At 35.8% G+C, this 21,226-nt stretch overlaps 1 pseudogene; it reads right to left on the bottom strand.

Moving 5' to 3' along the window:
- Nucleotides 1-9,700: 9,700 nt before the first annotated feature.
- Nucleotides 9,701-10,240, bottom strand: LOC149190763 (non-structural maintenance of chromosomes element 4 homolog A pseudogene; annotated as a pseudogene).
- Nucleotides 10,241-21,226: the final 10,986 nt, after the last annotated feature.

Below are 21,226 nucleotides of genomic sequence, written 5' to 3'. Positions count from 1 at the left end.
TGGAAATTTATTTTGGTCATTGTACATGTAATTTTAGATTATGTGTTGAGCATGGGTATGCCTCCCTCAGTGAAGATATCATGATGTAAATGTATTGTAACATATGATGATCTCGCCAATTGTTCTTGATCCTAACTTGTCACAAGGTAAATCACTTCAGTCATCAGTTGTCATTTCTGACTTTGCGTTTTAGGGGGAAATTTGTTATAGGCCATTTTGTCACATCTGGTCAATAGGACTTTAAGTAGGACCAATTAACATCCTTCAACATATTTTCATCATCCCTACACAAATCCCTAAGCATGACTCTGTTGAATCCCTAAGTTTCTACTCTTGACTGCTGATTTTGCAATATTTTAAGCCCCAATGCACCCTGGACCTTCAATGACCAAGGTTGACCACTAGGTTGATCTTCTATGCACTTGTGTTGATCACCAGTATGTTGCTCAGTCTTGGGGTTGCATTGATTCTAGAAATTCGAGAAAAATAAAAATAATCATGAATCTTCCTCTTCCAAAATCTTCCTAAGGTTTTCTCAACCATTTACCTTGGATAAGAGTCTTGAATCCTATGTTATCCTACCTTAGAGTTTCCACCTCTTATCCCTTGATCTCATCCTCCCATCTCAAGTGGGTCTCAAGCCTATATTGGTAAATGGATAATAATTCATGAACTACCTCCCTCATCTATATATTTACAACCATCCATGGGCAAGGGGTTGGCTTTTAGAAATCCATTATACCCTCATGATGTTGCTTTGAGAGTCATTATTCCATGCATTAGGGTGACATAGAGGCATACTTTGTGTCAAGGAAGGGACAAGTCAACTTGGGGGGCTCTTCTATAAGATCAACTCCTACTTTTGGTTGTAACTCTCTCCATTTCTATTAATACAAAGAGTAGATTGTTTTCCTATATATGATGTTATGATTTCATGTATTTTAACACAATGTTGATCTATTGAATGAAGTGATTGGATTATGCTACATATATGTCGTATATCTTTGGCTTGTCTTGTTTGATTGTGAAGGTTCTAATTATAGAAATCGAAGCTAGGATTGGAGCGTACAAGCCAAGCAAGGAGCGAATCTTGCAACAAATTCCAAGTAGGCCTCATACCATCATTCAATTAATTCAAGGAAGACATTGTGCCCTTTGCTTTCTGTTGTTCTAGGTTAGTCCTAAAGTCCTAGGGAAGACACTTTGTCTGCATTCATAGATTTGTATAACACATGGGATCGATTCTAATTGCTACCACTATAACCCCTACCTGAAACCACATGCACCCCAACACATGGCTCATAGGCTAAATAGGGGTATTTTAACCTTGGATCACACACTTTACATAACACTTCATAAAAAAAATGTCGCCAATTGAGCTTTCGCATAGGGGCTCCATTATAGAATATTAATCATGGTCATCTAAGCTATTTACCCAATCTCTACCCACAATATCAAGAATATTCCACCCATTTGTGGGGAGATGTAAGGATTTTGACCTATTTAAAAATGCTAATATTAAGGTGGAAATTTATTATCTAAGATCCAGAAGGGACTAGGTGTTGGTACAAAAATGGGAACAGGGAAGAGACCATGGGTTCAAGCACAAAGGGCCAACAAGGCTCCACTGTAGTCTTGAAAAAGATCAACATTTTCAGCTTACTTGGAGAGGATAAGGAGTCTCACCCGAGGCGTGTCGTGACTGAAGTGTGAGGGGATAGAATGAGGAACCAAGGGAACCACAACCCGCAACCGATCTTGACTCATAACAATCAAGCACCTAATGTAATCCAACCATACTATTCTACTCACATTATCTTAGGAAATCATACAGCATATAGGCAGATATTTAAAATTTTTAAAGACCTAGTATAAAACTCAACAATACATCATAGGTGCTAATTGTCTCTTTCATTGCGCTTCATATAAAGAAATACATAAATAAGTACAGAAGGCTCGAAGCTTAATCATGAACAACAAGAATGACCCAACACACAAATCATAAACCAACAAAGGAAGGATGTACCTGCCTTCTGCAACTCAGGAAGTTTGTACTGATCCCTGGATCGCTTGGTTCATCAATAGCTAGCAATCACCAACCCTTTACCATCCTTTCTTCTTCCTTTTATCCTCTGCTTCACACCTATATTGTCAATTCCACGTATTTCCTTCTCGGATGACTCTACCTTTGGCTGACTTTACTCTCTACTTGCTTAGTTGCTCTTGCTCTCCCCCACCACCTTCCCGCAATTGTCGGACCACTTATGGTTCTTGTTCCCCCCCTCAGATGTCAACTCGGTCAGTCGTCCCCGCCACCTATTCCTATCTTGTCTTCCCACAAAAACTAAAAACGAAGGCCCTAACAGGCCCCGACCACAGTTCATTGACATTTCCCCAAGTAAATCTATCTTAGGTGTTGTTTGCATGGTTGTTGTCGTTGTCTTTGTCACTGCCTCTAGTGTCACTGCTTCCTTTGGTGTCGGTCCTTCTTCTTGCGGCGCTCCTATCATTGTTGTTGTTGTTACTGTGCTACTATTGTTACCACTGTCATTTCTACTTCTTGCTAGCCTTCTATTCCAAACGAAGGCCCCAACTCAAGTACCGTAGCAATTGTCTCCTGACAGAAGCGAGTGTATTCGTTGAGAGTGGCTTGCCAAGCGTCTGTGATTGCATTGGCCTATTTGATGAATTCTACAACCGTGTTGGATGTAGGCTAGGCAGGTTGGTTGTTCTATATAGAGCTCCACTTCTCCATTTCATCACATAGTTCTTGCAGCACACAAACATGGGAATCCACTGGGGGCCTCAGGTCATGAATCTTCTTCTTTGTCTTTGCTAACTCATCCTCAATTTGCTGAACTCGGGCTTTGAGAGAGGCAACTTCCTCATCAATCTTATGTCGTTGGGCTTTGTCTTTGCAGGCTCGGTTGTCGGTGTCGATCCATTGAAATTGTTGTCGAGGGGGGTATACTAGTTGATTCTTGATGGCCAGGGTGCCTAACCAGTCTTGAACTTGATCCATAAAAATGTATATGTCGGTGAGGGTGTCATTGATTGATGCTTTTAGGGCAGTGGCAGTATTGAGCTTTTGCTTGATCTCCTCAATGTAGCTCAAAGATGGATCGGGAAGATCCCCTCTTGCAGTCTCAAGGCTTTGCTTCAGGTCCCTATTGGAAAAACTTAGCCCTGTGCATTCAGCTTGAATATGGACGCAGCATTTTACCAAGGTGCATGCTAAAAAATCTTCTTAGGCCTCAATAACTAAATCAACAATCATAGACCAAAGTGCTTGCAGCCGAGATGTTACCTATTCAACCTGTGCTTGCAGCACTTGATTGGTTTGTCGAAGTTGATCTCTCTCGGCCATAACAATGGTGATCAGTTGCTTCTGCTACTCGTGCTCGGAAACCAGTTAATAGTGGATCTTCTCAATTCCCTAGGATGCCTGTTGAATGAAACCAAACAAATGTGCAGACACTACAAGAAAAAATGACATTGGTGAGGGGCAAAAAATGTCACCATAAGCTCATTGGTGATGGTCAAAAGAGCCTTCGTCACCAAAAGTGGCGTCGCCAAAAGTATAGGTGTTGTAGTGACATTCAAAGTCCGTCACTAATAATGATTTATAATGACAGATAGTGATCGTCACCATTTCATATGAGCAATGGTGACGGACCATAGCCTCCATCACCAAAAACTGAACGTCACCAAAGGTGGCATCGCCAAAAGTATAGGTGTTGTAGTGACATTCAAAGTTTGTCACCAATAATGATTTATAATGACAGATAGCAACCGTCACCATTTCATATGAGCAATGGTGACGGACCATAGCCTTCGTCACAAAAAACTGAATGTCACCAAAGGTGGCGCCACCAAAAGTATAGGTGTTATGGTGACATTAAAGGTTCGTCACGAATATTGATTATAATGATGGATAGTGACCATCACAATTTCATATGAACAACAATTATTTATTATGATGGATCTTTCATGGCCGTCACTATTGATGCATATATATGGTGATGTTCATTGACCCTCACCAAAAGCTGCATTGCCATAAGTATAGGTGTTGTGGTGACATTCAAGGTCCGTCATGAATAATGACTATAATGACGGACATCGACCATCACCATTTCATATCAACAACAACAATTTATGGTTACAGACCTTTGAGGTTCGTCACTATTGATGCATATATATGGTGGCATTCGTTGACTGTCACCATTTCATATTTTGGTGACAGTTGAAAAATGTCACCAAAGCTCATTGGTGATGGTCAAAAGCTCATTCCATATGGATCATGTCAGGGCACGATGGAATCGAACCACCAACCTCTTGCTTGTAAAACAAGTGCTCTTCCATTGAGCTAGCACCCTTTAAGGAATTAGACTTCTAAAATTAGACCTTGAAACTTCATAAATTGTAAATTCTACAACTTTCAATATATTAAAGTCTCGACAATATTTTACTAAACAAGCAAAGCAACATCAAAGCTGCAGTTCCCTACCTAATGGTTATGGAAGTTATGAAAAGTGGGTGGAGGGAAAAATAACTATGTATAAGAGAATCAATATGTTCAGTTGAATACTCAATTAGAAGTGAAAGTCTGAAGACATTTATAATCTATAAATGACCTATAACTAGAAAATGCGCCAAATATTGCAAAGGAAATGTCATAAGTTGATAACATGTGGAAGAAGAACATTGATGAAGATAGATGCAATATGTTATACGTTGAGTGAAAAAAAAAATCTCAATGTTGTTGTTGTTTGGTGTTTAGATATCTGAATATATCTAAACTTCTGTGCAAATGTGACACGGACCTTTGGAAACCATGAATGACATATGATAGAAATTTTTTTTTATATATATATAAACTTTTGTGCAAATGTAACACGGACCTTTGGAAACCATGAATGACATATGATAGAAAAAAAATTATATATATATATCCCCTTTACATAAACCAACATGCAATTTGGAATTTCACAAGTCCACACTCAAAACATGACAACAACCAACAAATAAAAGAAATTGACTTGGACAGAAAGCAATAGCTTCACCTTCATTCTTGAGTTGCTTCTGTTTATTTGAATTTGACTCATGACATTATTTATCTGACAAGGAATCAAAATCATCACTAGTATTAAATTCATCCAACACAGACTTTGGATATCCCACTAACATCTGCATTTTTGTTGCCATGCCTGAAAGCCATGGAGTTTCCTGTTGATAGTAGAATAAGATGTGTGCCTACTGCTCAAGAACACATTCCTTATTAACCATTGTTACCTGACAAAAACCAAAGAGACAACACAATATCAACGTACACAAAATCCCCTACCGAAATATAATCATAACTTAGCAAAGAAGTGTAAAGGATGTTCTTAATTAATAAGCTTTGTATTTGGAAATACTATTTCTTTATATTTAAAAAATACTATGTTGTACAACACTTCTGTCTATATATCCAGGCAATTATATCATAGCATATGTCACACAGTAGCATTCTACAGTACCTAAAGTAAAAAGACAAATTTGCTCGAGAAAATAGATTTAGAAAAGAGATTTGAAAACTGTAAGTTTGTCATCAAAGCTTTACTTAATTTAACAACAAACTAGTTGGAGTTTGAAAATCAAAATCATTCATAGGAAATGAATAGGACAATGGCCAAAGTCATTATTCATACAAATAAAGCTAGAGTCACTATTTCCATTGCAGATAACTGAAATTTGGGCAGTGGTCTAACAATTAGAGCTTATTTTCTGGGAAGACTTGTCAATACCATCATTTTTTTTCCACAGTCTATTGTGTCTCTAGATCCAGATTAGATAGCTTTCCATTCTCAAGTTCTACCTTTCAAGTACTGATTTCTGGCTCACCCTTTAAAACACAATTCTACCACTCCATTTTATTTTGTTTTGTCAAGAGAATTGGCAGGACCTTCCCATCCTCTATTTTACATAATCAATAACCATCCATCAATGATATAAAGAATAACAGATACACAACAAAGGCCAAAGATGTTCTTGTTGTATACCTATGTTCTAGGACTCATCTAACCTTACTGGTGCAAAGAGCTCACCCTGAAAAAATAACATCCACGTGGAATTTAGAAATTTTTTTAAAATCAAGCTCCAAGTAAACCAATCAAAATATGAACATCCTTTTAATCAATAAAATCTCTGACTTAAAATAAAAGTGGCCTAGAATTGAATGTTATATCAACCATGTCAAGTAACTAACATTGGGTGAGAAATACAATCCATGCATATTGGATTAGTGAAATAATTGATCAGGTAAAGCTCAAAAATAGATGACTTAGAGATAAGAAACAAATAAATGACTTAGAACTAAGACATGAGGTTTCCCTTTCAACCCTATCGTTAAATAACTCTTCTTTATGTCACTTACCATTAAACTTTTTTTGATACCAGGTGGAAGTGGTATTGTAACATTAACCTCTGATAGTCTGTTTCCATGACTACTTCTCAAGATCTGCTCCATTACCAGCATTTGGGGCTAGATAAGATACATGCAAAAACCATCAACATGAAAATCAAATCTACATCCTTGTAAAAAAATGGGAGGAAAAAAAATATCCACAAATTGAAACAGACTGTAGGATACCTCATTCCTGCAACATGATTATCTTGTCATGAACAATAAAAAAATAAATCAGGAGAAATGTAATTTTTCCACATTTTGACAATGAAATCTTTTGCATATTCTATGAACAATTGATGAAAAAAGTCAGCTAAATATTGCCAGCATCAACATTATAGTAAAACATAAAGGAACCTCTCCAACGCATATATAATCCTAAACATAAGTATCTATACATATAAGTATTTATCGAGGACATTGCATTTTGTGAAAATATGGAAGTCAAATCTTTGAAATAACACAATTTATGATACCACTGCCTTATGAAGTCCATTCATTCGAGTATTTATGAAGTCCATTCAGGAATTTATTCAAAGTTCAAAGTTCAAACAATAAACATGTAGCCTAAAAAAACTCATATTTGAAAAGGAGATAACCCAAAGATGTAGATTATATATCTCACATTTATATATCCTAATTTCCAGACATTGAAATGACAATTTTTAGCATATTATTGTGAATTTAGCCCAAAATGCTAGAAAAAAATATTGATGGTTATTTTGCTAATGTAGAAGTTTTATACATGCATTTATTTAAACAGTTAGCTTGCAATGTCAAACATATCTAAGGATGCACACAATACGTTACATATTTAGCGCTGGTGTGTGAACTTAGGACAACAAAGTCCAACATTAACAGTTTGTCTACAATATGCACTAGAAGAATAGGTGAACAATAGTATTGTAGGTATGTGTTATGAATATATGTATTGCAGGCCAATAAGAGTATGGTTGGAACATTCATGTCCAACCCTTCCAATTTTGCCTATAATTTTCACTAGTCTAATAGGTGAACAATAGAACTGTAGATGTGCATTCTGTATCACTTACCTAAATCCAACACCTTCAGCATAGAAATTTCAAAGAATACGTCCAAAACTGGTAGGTAATTTGCAAAATGAAAGAGTTGGCTTGATTGTTTCTAGAGAAGACTAGATTCTTACATTGTTCAATGTAATTTCATGACACTTTTCCAATCTTAGATGGAACGAAAAGGAACCAAGCTAAAAGGTTATTTAAAGAATCCTTACTTAGCTAGGGTAAAATGTTAGCCCATTTTTGTCAAAAAGCATAAATGTAAAAACTTTAAGAAATTCAGTGAAGAGATTGTAGAAATGTTCTTATCAAACCACTAACATAAACAAAGCTAAGAAATATTGCTTTGTAGAAGAGATATTCATGGTCAAATTAACAAGAAAGTGACTTTTAGCATAGTTAATGCACTAGTGCTCAAGTCATAGTGTCCTAGGGCATGCCAGGGACTACAACAAGTGCTCATGTACATCTAGAGAAGAGGTGGGGAGACATCGAGCTATAGTCAAGAGGACTACAAGCAATGAGGGGTAGATACTTTAGGTACCCAACCTCTTGGATTATACCTTGCTACGGGAGCCCCGAAGAGAGAGTAGCAGGACTGGCGGATGTGGGTAGAGATGGATGCAGATGAAGCAGCAAAGAGTGCTACAGTGCAGGAGTCCCCGGGCAGCATGAGGCTAGCAGGCTGCAATAGTGTGAGCCCTAGTTACGGTCACAAAGAAGCCCTAGCTGCAATCATGAAGGGAGACCTAGACACAGTCTTGAAGGAGCTCTAGCCATAGTCGAAAAGGAAGCCCTAGCTGCAATAAAAGGTAGCCCTAACTGTAGTCAAAAGGAGGCTTAGCCACAACAAGAGAGAGGCCTAAGACGCAGTCTAGAGAGAGGCCTGAGATGTAGTCAAGAGAGGCATAAAGACGCAGCTAAGAGAGTTCAGATACGCAGCAAAAGGAAGGTTCTTATCCATAGCAAAGGAGGCCTTAATCCCCAGCAAGAGGGACGCCCTTATCAGCCATCAAGAAGAAGCATGTAGCCACTATCAAGGAAGGTCTAAAGCAGCACTCAGAGAGGCCCTAGACGCAGTCAAAGGGAGGCCCTAGCCACTGCAAGAAGGATCCATAAGATAGCAAGAAAGAAGCCCTAGAAGCAACATGGAAGTATTATGTTTTGCTGTAAGTACAACGTGTGAAATAGAGGTAGTTTTGAGTGGTGTTCTTGGTTGCTCTTGTAGGGAGAAGGGCCGAAGTTTGAAGTTTAAGATCACATCAAGAAGAGGCATTCAACGTGGATTAAATAGGGTTGTTTTGTAGCTATTCCAAGAAGACTGAAGGGTTGAAAAGAGGCCAAGTATCTTGCTTGAAGCTTCAACTAAAGGATGAAACCCAACTAAAGGATGACTTAGCTTAATAAAGTTCATGATGGCCTTTTACAATCATATACTTATGAGTGAACCCAACTCTTATTATTGGGACTTGTCCTAGTGTCCTGATAGGTGGGATATAGAAGACAAATACAATCTTTCTTTCTCCATTGCATTCCTCCCACCTTGAAAATCAAAAGGGGACATAATGAATTTCATATACACATACTCAATAGATATATATTCCCAATCTCTTGCCATCTACTAGTTGCACCTACTTGAGCTAGGCTCAAGCAATTAGTCAATCCAAAGCATGCATATCCCTACTTATTCTCCACACACCTCTGGGTGGATCTCTCTATCCCTGTAGTGCCAGTAAAAGGGTTTGGGTATGGTAAGGGTTGCTAGCTAGTTTTTTGAACCTTTGTATTTACATCTATTTTCGCCTGGCCTTACCCTAATCTCATCTCTCTGTATTCTCAAATTAAACCAACTACACAATCAAAAACATTGTTCTTGTGTGGTATCTCAAAATACTTTTCAAAAATAAAATTACAACATACTGTCACAAGGAGACTAATCATGGTTTAACAAATTAAACTTGACATCTTACATTAACAATTTCCTTTTACATGATGTCAGTCTTCTGCCCAGGCCTTGGAACCATGCCTAAAGGGGTGTACTACATGACCGAGGGTTTTCACTTCCAGTAAACTTAATTATAACTAATTATGAGAACAAGATAGCATTGTTTATATACCATATTGCTTAAAGTAAATATTAGCTTCCTGTATGAATTACAGTGCACTGATAGAAACAAAGATAGTTTCCAACAAAAAGCACCCAAAAAAGCAGCAAAAGTCATAGGAGACACTTATTTCGCTTCTTCGGTGCTGGTCTTTGAAGACCACCACCATCATCACTTCCACATTCATCCTCATGCATCTCAAGAGTTGCAGGTACCACTCTACCCTTGTTTCTTGAAATCCCTCTGATAGGAGTCTCTGTAGCCTTCTCAGAACAAGGAATCATAAGTGGATTGGTTCTGTGAGGCATCAAATCCTCACCACTTTCAACAGCTTCCATCATCATCTTCCAGTCTTTAAAATCAAACCGAAAAACAAATTGGTTGTAAGAAGATTCTCCAGATGCCATTTCTGTGGCTCTGGGAGCATTTTTGGGGACAACAAAATGTTTTCCATTTTCATCGACATTTATTTCAGCTCTACCATCCTTTACTAGAAATGATAACGCAAAGATGTTTTCTGTTGTCTGGAAACATGATATTCTATTTAGAACCAAATTCTCTAATATGGCTTGCTTCTGTTTTCGCAAAATGTTAAATATGCTTGCCATATTCTTGTCTATTTCTGATTTTTCATATTCCGGGGACTCTTTCATTGCTTCAGGTCAAGTGCTTTCTATCGGCTTAGTCTGTTTTCTCTATACTATAGCTTTCCTTTGCTTGGTTTCATTATCCATTGGTCTAAGCATAATGCAAATTCCCGCCACATGCTGGAAAACAGAAGCAGCTAAAAGCCCAATATTTCTCCATGATATTTGGGTTTGATCGTCATTTCCTTCCAAAGACCTACTTCTATATGCCTGGTCACTATAGTTTCTTAGAATATCACTACTAATAAAATCAACTGGAGTATCACCATCATTGTTTTGTGATCTGTTAATAGTAGCGAGGAGTGTGGATGTGAGATCAAAGAGTGTATCAACATCTGTAACTTTCTCACAAGGTCTCTAAACAAAATTGTGCAAGCTTTCCACTTTGCTAGTTATAGCCTCAAATTTGCCAGATTCTGCTTTTAAAACATTTTCTCTCTCCTCAGCAATCAAAGCCTTGAGGGGATGATAATGGTACCTTAATATACAATGTTGCACCATACTCTGATTGTTACCACTGCATGCAGTAGCATCTTCTTTCTCTCTCAAGGGCTTATTGTGGCCTTGTTGTGATCCTTTTACCCCACGAGAGGAATCTTCTAGTGTCTGACTCAATGTTTCTTCCTCTTTAACTCTAGCTTGGGTACCAAGCCTTCTATCCATCCTTTCTATCACCTGCTTTTGGAGTTGATAGAAATGAAAATATTCAACCAAAGCTGGAAGGAAGGGCTTGAAATTGAGATTTTTGATTGAAGAACTGCCATGAAATGGAAAGAGAGCAAGAAAAGATTTTCGTGTTGCATTGAAATGAGGGAGGGTAGGGAGTTGTGATTTCCCCTACCCTGAGAAGTCTGCTTTGTAATAGAAGAGGGATGAAGGCCCACTACAGTGGATATAAAGTCCCAAGACATACACATTGTCGAATGAAATGCGTAGGTGCAGTGTGCCAATTAAGCGTGAGGATTGGGAGAAGTGACACATGTGGGAGAGTGGCCATATTATTGAAGAATTGTTTACATTGAGGAAGGACACCATTTGAATATGGTAAGAATGTCAATTCTAACGTGGAGAGTTTCCAACACCACTTTCTCATCTACATGAGGGAGTTTACAATTTTTATATCTTTGTCTCAGTCCCATGGTGAATATATTAGTGTGAGGATCCACTGTTTCATGATCCATATGTTGGATGCTTTGCTAAACTTGAGCTTTATAAGGAAATCTCTTTAGATATCCAGAACGTCTCAGAAATTTATTTGAACAATTATTGTCTTGCAACAATGTTTATTGATGATAAATTGCTTGGTAATGTACACATGCATAGAAGAGTGTGACTGATGGCATGGATACTCGGCCTTTCGGGTCGAAATGGCCACCTCTAAAGATAATATTTGGAATATCCTTTGAGCCTTTCTTTGAGATGGCATCCAAGAAGTTGGAGTGAAGACATCAAGGAACTCTATATTTTGACATATTCCAGCTGAATCGCCAAACATGTAAGAGAAACTAAAACCAAGGGTTATATAAGTAATAGCCCCAGCATATGGGAAATCCAGGCTTTTAGAGGAATAATTAAACATTTAATAATTGGATGAGGATGAATATTTATATTACACTATGTGTTGTTATTGATATGTTTGGACGTTTTGGGTGAACACTTGGCCCATCTTCAAGAACATCCAATAACGTTCGAGTCCAAGACAGATTTAAAGAGATCATTTATCAAATTAGTTGTCCAGCTATGAAAGACAATCAAGTTTTGGAAGAGATACATCATAGTACTATCAAAGCAAATTGTGGACCATGTTAGAAAATGGATCAAAAATGTTTTCAGAATGTCTGCTAAAATTTGACATTTAGCATTGTCTTAGCATTTTCTTATCAACTTTCATGGAGGCAAAAAGTGACAGGAGAAACTTGCACAATAATGGTGGCCACTAGAATGAGAAACACAATGAATTAGAAAAATGGAATATGTTTCTATGATGACACATGGGAAGATACTTATTACTCTCAACGTGGTTGTACAGGAAAAATAATGTTTGCCTTTGAGTATACTTGATGTGTCATAATGTAGTAGTTGTTTCCCTACTACAATAAAACAAATATATATCCATCTCAAGGTGAAAGAATAACACCAGTATATCTTCAAATGATATGGGCTATGTGTTGTGCTCAATAGCTAGGAAAGTCTCTATCGGTCATAGTGCGATGAAGCGATGGGTTCGGTTTTTGTGCCCGTGTTGTCAAAGTATATTGATACAAGTGATGAAAAACATATGTTCAATTCCCTGGAACATATCTTATTTTCATTACTTGTCCACGATAAATCCATGGAGATAGTTGAGAAACGTAATCAAAAGAAAATAAATATGTAGTTTATTTAAACAAATGTAGCATGAGCAGAAAACATATGCACCAAATTACAAAATGCGAAAGTCAAAGTTTTGTATAGAAGTTTTAAATTAAAAAAAAATTCAAACAGTGTCCAGGAAGTTTAACGAATGCAACTGCCCAACACTCATCCAACGGCCATTCGAGAAAGATCGAATCCATCCATCAATATGAAGAGATATATAAAAGCAAACAGGGACTTTGAAGAAGGGGTCCCTGATTTTTCATACCCAAATGTTGCTCGATTATTGAGCAAGGGCCTCACGAGTTAGTGAGGGTTTCCCTTTTGTTTTTGTTTCAATCTATTTTCATGCTTAGATTTTTGCTAATATGATGTCATTGGTGGACCTTAATATATAGCGTTGCACCATACTCTGATTGTTACCACTGCATGCGGTAGCATCTTCGTTCTCTCTCGGGGGCTTACTGTGGCCTTGTTGTGATCCTTTTACCCCACGAGAGGAATCTTGCAGTGTCTGACTCAATGTTTCTTCCTCTTTAACTCTATCTCGGGTACCAAGATTTCTACCCATCCCTTCTATCACCTGCTTTTGGAGTTGAGAGCAATGCAGAAATTCAACCAAAGCTAGAAGGAAGGGCTTGAAATCTATGTTACTAGAAACCAGAAAGGGGAAATGAAACGAGAAACGACAACGAGATGAGAAACGGAGTTTGGAGATTTCACATTCAAGAAACGAGGAGAGAGAAAAACAAGACAAATATGAAACATACAACCAAGCATTTGTTTCACATTCAAGAAACGAGGAGAGAGAAAAAACAAGAAAAATATGAAACAAAAAACCAAGCATTCATCATTAACATTCTCGAATACTATGGTTCATAGGTAGTTTCCCATAGGCTTTATCTACTCACATTGGCCATTCCTTAATACTTATAGTGATCAACAAAGCTTCCATTTCTCACATAAGCCATTCTTGAATACCCATGTTTGATCCTCTAGGCTGGCAAATACAATAGCGAAGAAACACTTGGCAGTGAATTCAAGTTTGATTTAGCCTTTGCATTCTCCAGATGAGTACATGATCCCACATACATTGTATATATTCTTGGACGTGACATGAGTGGACCTCAAATTTTGGATCTATTGTATCATTTTCCACACAGTTATTGGGTTATTGTTTTCATGGTTGGGTAACAAGATGGTGGAGATTGAGTTGATCTCCATTGGATATAGAGCCAAAAATAGAGGGTTGTCTCGAACTACTACCACCATAAATACTACAACATGTGTTTGAAGACAAAATCTAAAGAGAAAACTTTCAAAAATTTATCTTTAATCCATTATAATAGAAAAATAATCTTTATAATAATAAAAATAATATATTTTAAAAGTATAGTTGAACTAGATACTAAATTGCTAGTTCAATATGATTATGTTAAAACAACTTAAAAAAAAATGTTATCACCCATGGTTAGAACTTACCAAACCATTCTTTTTTAGTCCCTATATTTGTTTATGTTCAAATAACTTTTGAAAAAATGTTATGGCCAATAGTTTTGTTATATTCCATGGTTTTGTACTTTATATTCATTTAATTTGCTAGTTTTTGCACATGGTTTTGTTAGATTCCATGGTTTTTATTAGTTTTTTCTCATCATTTTTCTTTCATAAATTAAAACAAGCGAGAGAGACCTTGAAGTCAGGAAAAAAAATGTCATAATATAGGTATTTTATTCTAGGCCCCTTTTAATATATTTTTGGTTGTTAGATTTTTGTGCCAAGAGACCCTTTCCACCTGGGGAATATGTTATAATATTTGGCATTTTAACTCAGTCAAAATAAAACAAAATCAACTCAAAATAAAAAATAAAAATTTAAAAAACATAAAATTCTCCAGTGCATAGTTTTTTCTTGCCCGTGGTTTTTTCCCATGGTTTTTGTCCATGGTATTTTTCTTCAATGTAGCCTATTTAAAGGCTAATAACTAAAGCAACCTAGATCCATTTTAACTATGGAAGTGTTGAGAGGATCAAATCTCTTCACGTAAAGAGGTTTGTAGCGAGAGAGAGAGAGAGAGAGACTTGATCTCTTGATGCTCGAGAGAGATAGATCTACGCTGGTTATTTATAAATGAAGAGGAGTATTTTCTTGTAGTAGTACTCCTATTTGTTTTGTATTTGTATTTAAAATTTATTAAATGATGGATTTCTATTTTGTATTTTGATTTTTGAGACTTGTTTATTTTTATAAATTTACAATTATTTCTATCACTATTTTTATGTAATTATGAAACTTTCCATATTTATCATTGTTGAAATTATGTTTGTATTATAGACATATTAATCAATAGCTTGTTGCTCTTAAGATTTATTATTGCAAATTACCTAACATAATATCTCTTATCACCAATGAAAAAAACATTTATGGGATAAAACTATTAATGGGATGGATAATAGATAATTATTATTTTTTATATATTAAATTAATGTCTTTGGTTGATGATATATAATATTATAGATAGTCTAATAGTTGATATAAGTTTCTATAGGATGGTTTTATCAAAATCCTTTTCCAATCATTTGAGAGGTTATAAACCAGACCAATGGCAAAAAAAATATTGTGTCCCAATATTTATATAAAATAATTAATTAACTAGAAAAATCAACTAAATTATTTAACTACTAATTTATAAAAATATATATAAAATATCTATATACATTACTAATTTATAAAAATATATAAAAAAAACCTTATACATTTAAATTTATAATTTTATATAAAAATACACATTTTAAATATTAGATACAATCACTAAATCCACTTTTAAATAAAAGCAACACAAAAATAACAAAAAAAAAAATTGTAAAAACTTAACCATACACTACTACACATCAATGGCTACAATTAAAAAAATAATATAACTTTAACTAATAAAATCCCTAAATAGTCAACATTGTTAAAGATATATTAAGCACTATTGCAAAGTGTTGTCACTAGGGAAAACACCCAACCTATTTGCAACAAACCTGTTCCGTTAGCACCTAAGCTATATATGGTTGACTTCTAACCATAGACTATGAAAATGCCTTCAAAAACTATCCAGAAAACCAATGCTTTTTATGGTTCATGTCAACGTCCAATCGGGAAGAGATTCATATTGCAAATGAACCAGATTAATGTTTTCCATAAAACAGTTTCAAGAAACAAATCGTTTTTGGAAAACCCAGTTTCTTGCATTAAAAAACGAAAACTACCCTATAAAACATTGTTTCCGTACCATTTTTTATATGGTTTTTCAGAAAGGAAGACTTCCGTTCTGTTTCTGGTAACAAAGCTTGAAATTGAGATTCCGTGAAATGGAAAGAGAGCAAGAAAATCTTTTCGTGTTGCATTGAAATGAGGGAGGGTAGGGAGTTACCCTGAGAAGTCTACGTTGTTGTTTTTTCCGTTGTTTTCCTAGTGTGGTATACTACCAAACTACTATTTTGTAATTTCTGGTGTGGTATATTACCAAACTACTATAAGAGTTCAATGTATATTTAATATAAATTTCATTGTCAATATAGTAATTGTGGGGCTAGTTCATTTGAAGCTAAATTCTTAAAAAACAAAACCCAAATAACCTAATTTCAGTTGAAAAAGTTGGTAGATTGTTTGAAGCAATTGAAATCGAGGAAGGACTTAAAGGAGAGAAAGGGTACCTGTGCAAGTATTTTCTTGGGTTCTTGAAAGAAGACTTAAGGCTTCTGATCCTTCTATTGTGGTCTAAATTTGTCCAGTGAAAATAGATCCATGTTTTGTGAGCAAGCCATTGAAGAGATCCTCCTCAATCTTATTTCTCAACGCATCCAAATTCAACCATGAAACAATAACTGCTAGCGAATTACTGCAACATTTCATGTGAAAATATAAAACAAATTTGCAAATCAATTATAAGAATGGGCATCGATCTAGAAACCCTAAAAATTGATCCAACCACCTGTACCTGTTTCCATATAGCCACAGATCAGATTGTACTATGCCCGTGGTCTTTCCTTTTTTTTTCAACTACTCAACATACATTTCATGTGAAAATATAAAACAAATTTGCAAATTAATTCTAAGAATGGCCATCGATCTAGAAACCCTAAAGATTGATCCATGGACCTGTACCTATTTCCATATAGCCACAGACCATGGTATTTCCTTTTTTTTTCAACTACTCAACATTCATTCCAATACAATAAGGCGGGAAAGAAAACTTGTTATAGTCTTTCCTTTTTTTTTCAACTACTCAATATTCATTGGAATACACTATGCGGGGAAGGAAACGAGACATAATGGTCTTTCCTCTTTTTTCAACTACTCAACATTAATTCGAATACACTAAGGCGAGGAAGAAAACGCGGCAAAATGGTCTTTCATTTTTTTCAAATACTCAACATTCATTCAAATACACTAAGGCGGAAAAGAAAACGCATCAGAAATTAAATTTTTAATTTGGATGATCGCTAAATTTTTTAATTATAAGTATTTATTTTTTTATAAATTTTAAAAACATTATATTTTATGAATATATCAAAATGTATGGAATGTATATTTTCTTATCTTATTGTATACTCATTTCAAAAAATTATATTTTTTATTTTTCAAAATTACAAAATAATTAACCATGTTGTAAGTTGTAATTTTAAACAAATTCAGATTTGGATTTTATATAATTAAACAAAAAAACTATAAATATTTTTTATTAATGTTTAATTATCTAATACTAATATTATGGGTTTCCATGTTATTTAAACAAATGAGATTTGGTTTTATAATTATTATATTAAACTTTAAAGCTAAAAATTAACTTTTAACAATGCAATCTTTTATAACCAATTTGAATGTAGTTCATTATTATGGCAGTAAAAAATGAATCTCATGAGTCAATTTGGTTGTAGTTCATTGTGATGGTAGTAAAAAATGAATCTCATGAGCCTGGTCCCACCCACACATTGGTATAGTTCCACCCAAGGAACCATTGATCTTTCTCCATGAATCGGTAATATTGTACCAAGAAGCACCATAATGTATGGCATTTCTATTTCCCAAATGAAAAAGCACCATAAATCCTTCTACATGAGCATTTTTCTTCTGTATTGTTGAACTAAACATGGCAAGACTTTCCTGTGGCAACAAGAATTTCCGAAACCCTCATCCCCCCTATCACAATATATCTTAGAATCCATCATGTTGGAGTGTAGTATCCCTAGTAAGCATATAGGAGTGTAGGGGAACACAACCTCAAAGTCAATGGGAAGCCAAGGGGAAAGGTTTGTGCATCTAAGAGGGATACCTCGATTACATAGATGTGGTTTTCTAAGCTTTTGCATTAATCAAATGTATATTTGAGGGGGAATTCAGCCATTAAAAAATGCTTGACTAAATTTTCATACACAAGGGTTGATTCTACTTCGAATTTTGATACTTTGTGTTTACTCACTTTAATGTCATTACATATAACTAATAATTTGCAAGTCCTTGTCTCATTTGATCTCATTTTATTTCAATTGTGAAGTGACTAAGCCTTGAACCCCAAATCCTCATAGCTAAGATTTACAAAGTATGCATTGCCTCATTTCCTCTCATTTTACTTCAGTTAAATGGAGCAACTATGCCTTAGCCCCAAACCCACACAACTAAGCTTTGCACACTACAGAATCCTCTCTGTCCCTGGTATTGCACTTGGTTTAGATATACTTTTCTTAGAAGAGAAGTAATGTCTCACTAAATACCTTACATGTTAACTTATCATCTGATCCCATTACATTTTCCAAGCATTGATGACATTAATAAAATTTCAAAATTCAACTTCACACTCATTTGATGTAATCACCATGTTCCATCAATTTCAGGTAAACTCTACAAATAAATGTAAGTAATTATTTTGATTTTTTTCATTGATTCTAAATTAGCAAGTGAGAAAACTGCAGATGCATCTTTATTTTTAAAGTACAATCATCCAAAAAAACTCATGAAAGACTAAAGATAGGTTAAAACCTTTATGGAGTGAAAACTAGGTTCAGATTTTACCAAAAACACAAGAACCAAAGTGAGAAGCTTATTTTAAAGTTTTTATAACATGGTATATTATAAAAAAAATTGAAGAAGCACACAATCCAAAAAAGTTTTGTATCTAGTATCATTCTAGATAGAGAAAAGTACTCGTTAGGCTATCTATGACATGAGTAAGGATTGCTACCCACCTACTTTCAAAATCATCATGTCCATTTAAATATTAAAAAAGGAGTTGATTAGGCTACCTATGACAAGATAAGAGTTATTCCCCACCTTTCCAAACTATCATGTACATTTAAGCTATCATATTTTATCAACATCCTTTCTATGATGCAAAATGTTACAACTTTCCATTATATTTATGCATTATATGAGTTGATGTACTTGTAAGGTGCATAAATTCCAAAATAATTGTCCAAATACCCATGTTTCCACTAAATTAATTGTTTAAGTAAGAGACACATTCTATTGTAGGAAGCATGCATCAATCAAACACTACTCTACTCATAGTTTACAAACCCAACCAATTTTTCATACACAAACACATTCAAGACTAATCCACAATAACAAACAATGCTCAAAACAATATTCTTCATCAAACATATACCAATACATAAACAATGAGGAGACAAGAGACACATAGAATATGTGATCAACTAGGGCCAAAACCTCTCTAACATGAGAGGAAAACCCAAATGAGATCTTCTTCTTATATAGACTTCAATTGACGAATACCAAGACCATGGCCTAGACCCTTGACTCAATGACCTCTCCAAGACCAAGTCACAAGCCTCCTTGATTCAACTTCCTTATTTTTCCTTGAGTCAACGATGATCAGGTTTCTTCCTTCAATAACTCGACTATCCTTCAAATTCTAGTTCCATGGATCAGATATGTAGTTCTTGGTCCTCTTGCATAAACCCTAGAACATGTTTTTGACCAACTTTTTGAACCTTTATCTTCTTCGCTTGGATGGTATGAACTCTTATTATAATTCGGTGTGTAACCTTGCTTATCTTCTTCCTTGATTTGACTTCTTGAAAACAACAAGATCTTCGACCTTTTCTGTAGTAGATAGTTCTTCCTTCTTTCACACATGTGGATTATTAGCCCTAAAACAGACCCATAAACAACACCAAAATCTTCTCTCTTTGTTTCCTTCTCTTGGTTGGTTATCTTCACACTTCTTATTACAGACTTACTTAACCAAATTTGCTTGTCCAAAAATGGAGGATGAGCTACCCTATATATAGTGTTTTGTCCATCAAAAACATGTGCTAGGAAGTGTTAAGGAGTGCTAGGGGAACACAAGGGAGAAATAGGTGAAAATAATGCATGCAAATGAATGATTAAGATTTTGTGACAGGAAGTGTTAGTGAGTTCCAGGTGTGCTAAGGAGGGAGTGATAAGGTATGCTAGGCAGTGTTAAGGCATATTAGAAGTCAGGGAAACATGCCAAGATGTGTCAGGTGCTAGGGTGTGCCAATGCATGCCACGGAGTGTTATGGAGTGCTAGGGAAACATAAGGGAGCACTAGTTTCAAATGCATGGAAATGAATGACTAAGAGTGTGTGACAAGGAGTGTCAGCAAGTTCTAGGTGTGCTAAGGAGGGGATGACAAGGTATGTTAGGTGGTACCAAGAAATGCTAAAGTGTTAGGGCAACATGCCAGGGTATGCCAATGCGTGTCAGGGTGTGCCAATGCGTGTCAAGGTGTGCCAATGCATGTTAGGGAGTGTTAGGGAGTGCGACATAAACACAAAGGAAAACTAGTTCAAAATGCATGGAAATGAATGAATAAGAGTGTATGATAGGGAGTGTCAGTGAATTCCAAGTGTGCTCAAGAGGGAGTGACAAAGTTATATGCTAGGTAGTTCCAAGGCATGCAAGAGTGCCATGACATGTCAAGGAGTGGTACAGTATGATAGGGAGTGCTAAATCATGCCATGGCATGTAGGGAATGCCAACATGTGCCACATAGTTCCAAAGGATTGTTAGACATGCCAGCTGTTATGCCATGTCAAGATGTAAACTATGTTTCTTAGTTGTTTTATGGCCATGGTTAGACGTGAGCCTTGACTTGGTAACTTCTTAAGTGAGATGAGCTAAGATTGGGCATGAGTAGCCTAAGATGAGTTATAGGCCATTCTTAGGTGAACAAGGGATAGTATAGTTGTAGTAACTGTAACTTGGTCAAGATGTTGTAGTAAAGGTAGGACTTGGTTGGTTCCCAAGTCTTAAAACCAATAAGGGTAGTTATGAGGGCATGATAGCTAAGGAGTGCCAGGGCATGCCAAGGAATGAAAAGGCGTGATAACACATGCCAGACAATGTCAATGCATGTCGAGGAGTGTTGGGGAGTGTGAGGGAATCACAAGGGAGAACTAGGTCAAAGTGCATGGAAACAAACGAATAAGAGTGTCTTCCAGGTGTCCCAAGGACAAAGTGTATTAGGATAATTTCATAATAGGACTTGCAATAGGTAAGCCTATGATTACGATAAGGGGATGGAAAAAGCAATTTTAGACAAAGGGAGACTTTTGTCTAGGGACAACACTATTTTTTCAATGACTTGGTTGGGTTCCAAAGTCACAA

This window comes from Pinus tabuliformis, chromosome 3_1 (genome assembly GCF_031772625.1).
Source record: "Pinus tabuliformis cultivar Carrire ecotype Pingquan chromosome 3_1, CPIR1, whole genome shotgun sequence".
NCBI classification, from domain to species: domain Eukaryota; kingdom Viridiplantae; phylum Streptophyta; class Pinopsida; order Pinales; family Pinaceae; genus Pinus; species Pinus tabuliformis.
This window is presented reverse-complemented; position numbering and strand designations above follow the sequence as displayed.